Source organism: Odocoileus virginianus, unplaced genomic scaffold, assembly GCF_023699985.2.
Source record: "Odocoileus virginianus isolate 20LAN1187 ecotype Illinois unplaced genomic scaffold, Ovbor_1.2 Unplaced_Contig_277, whole genome shotgun sequence".
Classification (NCBI taxonomy): domain Eukaryota; kingdom Metazoa; phylum Chordata; class Mammalia; order Artiodactyla; family Cervidae; genus Odocoileus; species Odocoileus virginianus.
In genome coordinates, this window is record NW_027224594.1 from 4,633 (window position 1) to 10,176 (window position 5,544).

Sequence of the window (5,544 nt, forward strand, 5' to 3'; positions counted from 1 at the left end):
AGTGCCTGAAGAACTATGGATGGATGTTCATAACATTGTATAGGAGCAGTGACCAAAACCATCCCAAAGAGAAAGAAATGCAAGAAGGCAAAGTGATTGTCTGAGGAGAACTTACAAAGGGCTGGGAAAAGAAGAGAAGTGAAAGGCAAGGGAGAAAGGGAATACAGAGTTCCAGAGAAAAGCAGGGAGAGATAAAAAGACCTTTTCAAATGAACAATGCAAAGAAATAGAGGAAGATGATAGAATGGGAAAGATTAGAGATCTCTTCAAGAAAACTGGAGATACCAAGGGAGCATTTCATGCAAAGATGGGCTCAATAAAGGACAGAAATGGTGAGAACCTAACAGAAGCAGAAGATATTAAGAAGAGGTGGCAAGAATACAGAGAATGTGAAAGTGAAATGGAAAGTTGCTCAGTTGTGTCTGACTCTTTGCGACCCTATGGACTATACAGTCCATGGAATTCTCCAGGCCAGAATACTGGAGTGGGTAGCCTTTCCCTTCTCCAGGGGATCTTCCCAACCCAGGGATCGAACCCAGGTCTCCTGCATTGCAGGCAGATTTTTTACCAGCTGAGCCACAAGGGAAGCCCAGAATACACAGAAGAACTATACAAAAAAGGTCTTAATGACCCAGATAACCATGATGGTGTGATCACTCACCTAGAGCCAGACATCCTGAGTGTGAAGTCAAATGGGCCTTAGGAAGCATTACTACAAAAAAAGCTAGTGTAAACAGTGGAATTCCAGATGAGTTATTTAAAATCCTAAAAGATGATGCTATTAAAGTGCTGCACTCAATCACAGGGCAGGGTGAGAGCTGCAGCGGTGTGTGGGGATCAGCAAAGTGCTCGGGTCTGCGCCTGTATCACCTGCAGCTTGGGATTTGTGGGGCCTGCTCAGCCTCTCCTCCTGGGGCCCCCTGCCTGTTATCTGAGCAGGTGCTGGGAATGATATACAACAAAAGAACTAAACTCTCTCTAGGGATGGACGATGGAGAGAAGGATTAAATAGCTCCCAGAAAAATGTGCTTTTTAGTGAGAAAAAAAAAAAATCAAAACACCAACTCTGTCCAATCCCATGGACAGAGGGGCATGGCAGGCTCCAGTCCATGGGGTCGTAAGAGTCAAACACAACTTAGTGACTAAACCACCACCATCACCACCAGCAAGAACATAAATATTAACTAACCACCAGTTACTAGAATTTGAACTGTGCAATCTAGGGTAGCTGGAAAGGCATGTAGACACGTGGGGGTCGGACTCCCTATTCCTCATCTTACTTTGGTGGCTTCATCTGTGTCTGGTCCCACAGCTGGGCTGCTCTCAGCGACAGGGCTTCCAGACCATGAGCCCGACTGTGGCCCCGGCTCCTGCACCAGCCTTGCAGGGCTGCGGACCTGCTTAGTGTGATGGTTCCTCCCGTTAGCATCACACCCCACAGTGTTGCCTGTATGAATTTCTTAGCGCTGCCGTAAAAAATTTCCACCAACTGGGTGGTGGCTTAAAGCAACAGAAATGTGTTCCCTCACAGTTCTGGAGGCCAGAAGCCTGAAAGCAAGGTGCTGGCAGGGCCACCGTGCCCCTGGAGGCCCTGGCGGAGATTCCGCTCCTTGTCCCGTGCAGTTTCTGGGGGTCCAGCTGTTCCCTGCTTGCGGCCGCATCACTCCGGTCCCTGCATCTGCAGTCACATCACCTCCTCCTTTTCTCTCAGCGCCTCTCCTTGTGTGTCCTCTTAAAAGGACACTTGTCATTGGGCTTAGGGCCCACCCAGATAATCCAGGACGATCTTTATCTCAAGCTTCTTAATTGCATCTGCGAAGACACTTTTGCCATATTTACAGGGTTCAGGGTTTAGAATGTGGACATATTTTGGGAAGGCCACCTTTCAACCAACTGCTTATGTGCTGTTACTTAATTTTTTGAAAGTCTCTTTTGTTTCTCTTCATTTTCTTACTTTATCCCCCAACTCCTAGCCTAAGTAGAGAGAGATGATGTTGGGGAAGCTTCACGTCCTCCTGCTGCTCAGGACCGCCTACACCCACCCCCTGCCCTAAACCTGGCCCTTGTTCCCCTTTCTCCCGAGAAGGCCCAGCAGCCGCCAGCTCCTCTGTGCCCTGGGACTCTTTTTCCTTTTCCCAAATTAGCTGTGGTGTGACAGGCCGTCTGTCCAGGTTTTTTGATCCTTGACATCCCACAAACAAACAATATGAAATGTTTTATAATGTTCTGTTGCCAAGTGTTCAGGGGAGCTGGTCCAAGGTAACAGAACTTTGCTGCAATCGCTGTCAGAACTGACTGACAGGCACCTCCCTGTGGTCCAGTGGTTAAGAATCTGCTTTGCAGTGCAGCGGATGTGGGTTCGATCCCTGGTCAGGGGAACTAAAACCCCACATGCTTCGGATCAACTAAGCCTGCACGCTATAAGTAGGGAGTCTGTGTGACACAAATATCCTGCATGCTGTAACTGACGCAGACAAATAAATAAACATTAACCAAAGAACTGACTGCCAGTCATGCTCCTAGACCCAGGCCTGCTGTGGATCTCAGTGCCTTCGAGAACCCACAGGGGGCTCTTTCCTCTGGCACATGTGTCTTTTGTCTCTAAAGATTCCTGCCTTTCTTCTAGCCAGACAGGACCTCCCTCTCCCTTTGAGGGTGTCTGCTTTCCACACAGGAAGGCTGAGGTGTGCCCTTGCCCTCACTCCTCAGACCCATGTAATATGACAGTTTTCAAACAGACGGAAAAGTTAAATCGTAAAATGAACACCACCGGGATTCAACAATTATTAATATTTTGTCATAATTGGCTTTTTCCCATGTGGGTTAAAAATAGGATTGAGAAGCAAGGTGTTGACAGATGATATTTTATTTCTTTTTAAGTGAATGGATTAATTTTGGCTGCACTGGGTCTCCGTTGCAGTGCACGGGTTTTCTCTAGTTGAGGCGAGAGGGTAGCGCTTGTCTTGTTGCAGAGTACGGGCTCTAGGCATCTGGGCTTCAGTAGCTGTGGCGCATGGGCTTGGTTATACCGAGGCATGTGGAATCTTTCTGGCCCAGGGATGGAACCCATGTTCCCTGCATTGGCAGGCAGATTCTTAACACTGTACCACCAGAGGAGTCTGACACACGATATCTTACCTAGACATACTTCCGTGTGCATCTGGACATCCTTCATCCCTGAAGCATCACCTGGGAGCTTGTTCAAAGTGCAGAATCTCAGCACTGTTCAGACCCAGCTGAGTTATAATCTGTATTTTAACAAATCTCCAGGTGATTCATCTGCACATTAAAATTTAAAAAGCCCTCCCCATAGAACTACAGTACGGTTATCACACCACTGAAAATTAACAATAATTTCCCAGTCCACATCGTGATTGCTCTTTTAAAAGTGCTAACAGGTGAATCACATGCCTCGGATCACTCACCAAGCCTCGCTACAATGCATTGATCGGGCTGTGTTTTTCTCCGCCTCCTCTCTTGTCTTCCCCTCCCCAGGGGAGCTCATGGACGGCCGGAGGGGCCTGGTCCCTTCCAATTTTGTTGAGCGCGTGTCCGACGACGACCTGCTGGCCTCCCTGCCTCTGGAGCTGGCTGACTTGTCCCACAGCTCAGGCCCCGAGCTCAGTTTTCTGAGCGGCGGCGGAGGCGGCAGCAGTAGTGGGGGCCAGAGCAGCGGGGGACGCAGCCAGCCCCGACCGGAGGACGAGGCGGCCGGGGAGGCACCCAGCCCGAGCCCCCGCCCGAGGGCCTGGGGGAGCTCCCTGCCGTGCCTTACCCCCGCCGTCTGGCCGTCCTGAAGCAGCTGGCCCACAGCGTGGTGCTGGCCTGGGAGCCGCCTCCTGAGCGCGTGGAGCTGCGCGGCTACAACGTCTGTGTGAACGGGGAGCTGCGGCAGGCCCTGGGGTCCGGGGCACCCCCCACGGCTGTGCTGGAGAACTTGGACCTGCAGACCGGGCCCCTCCGGGTCTCCGTGCAGGCCCTGACCAGCCAGGGCGGCTCTGACCCGCTGCGCTGCTGCTTGCTGCTGGGGGCCCGGGCCCGCGTGGCTCCTAGCCAGCTGCGGGTCCATCGGCTGACCGCCACATCTGCCGAGATCGCCTGGGTGCCCAGCAACAGCAGCTTGGCCCACGCCGTCTACCTCAACGGGGAGGAATGCCCCCCTGCCCGCCCCAGCACCTACTGGGCCACCTTCTGCCACCTGCGGCCTGGTACCCTCTATCAGGCCCGAGTGGAGGCTCAACTCCCGCCTCGAGGGTCCTGGGAACCAGGCGGGGAGAAGCCAGAGCCACGGGCTGCCACCCTGCAGTTTACCACACTGCCAGCAGGTAGGCGGGCTCGGGTGCCTGGTGTGTGTATCCCTGGGGAGGTCAGGCCCGGGAGGGTGGCCCCAGGGGAGACTGGCTGCTACTTGCATCTTTAGGGAAGTGGCAGAGTGGGCTGTTCTCTCTGGCGGGTGTGCTCCAATCCTGGGTCTTGTGCCCCCTCCCCTAGGCCCACCTGATGCCCCCCTGGATGTGCAGGTCGAGCCAGGGCCCTCCCCTGGGATCCTGATCATCAGCTGGCTCCCGGTGACGATCGATGCGGCCGGCACCTCCAACGGCGTCCGGGTCACAGGTTACGCCGTTTATGCTCATGGGCAGAAGGTACAGCCTGAGGCTGCCCTCTCCTGTACCCTGGGAGTGGGGCGTGGGTCTCTGCCCTCTCCTGTATCCTAGGAGCAGGGCATGGGTCTCTCTCCCCTCTCTGTGCTGAGAGGCCTCGTCTCCCCAGCCTGGCATGGAGCTGCCCGCCCCGGGCATCTGTGCCCTAGGTAGCAGGTTGGTTAAGAGCATGGGCTTTGGAAGCCCACGGACTAGGACTCCAGCCCTGGGGCCCCGTAACCAGAAGGCTCAGTGCCAGCGGCCGTGGTGCTGTGGGTGCCTGTGTGTGTTACTGCAGCCCCCCTTTCCCGTGCTGTGCCCCCCACCCTCAGATCATGGAGGTGGCCTCTCCCACGGCAGGCAGCGTGCTGGTGGAGCTGTCGCAGCTGCAGCTGCTGCAGGCGTGCCGCGCGGTGGCCGTGCGCACCATGTCGCCCCACGGCGAGTCGGCGGACTCCCCGCTCCTGTCGCCCCCGCCCTGGCCGAGGCCTCCGGGCCAGTTTTATAGATTCCTTAGAATCCTCTACACATGTGATCATACTTGTATATGCACAAAGACAGTTTCACTTCTCCCTTTCAAATTTTGATGCATTTAATTTCTTTTGCTTGCCTCACTGCACTGATAGTACAACGCTTAATAGAAACACAGGAAGAGGACACACTTGCTTTGTTTCTGGTCTTAGGAGAAAGCCTTCAGTCTTTCACCATTATGATGTTAGCGATAGGGTTTTTTGCTAGGAGGCCCTTTGTCTGGTTTGAGGAAGTTGTCTTCTATCCCTCATTTGCAGAGAAGTGTTTTTTGTTTTGTTTTATTTTAAAGAGAATCTGCATTAAATCACAACTGCAATGAAGTATCACCCCACACACATCAGAATGGCCATCATAAAAAAATCTACAGATGATC

The 5,544-nt window shown here is 53.3% G+C and overlaps 1 long non-coding RNA gene across 1 annotated transcript; it reads right to left on the reverse strand.

Annotated features, from left to right (window-relative positions):
- Positions 1-2,848: 2,848 nt before the first annotated feature.
- LOC139034295 (uncharacterized) lies at positions 2,849-3,731 on the reverse strand. Its single transcript, XR_011486698.1, has 3 exons — positions 3,426-3,731; positions 3,139-3,248; positions 2,849-3,004 (listed from the first exon to the last, which is right to left on the reverse strand). It is a non-coding gene; the product is annotated as an uncharacterized lncRNA (long non-coding RNA).
- Between the last annotated feature and the right edge of the window lie 1,813 nt (positions 3,732-5,544).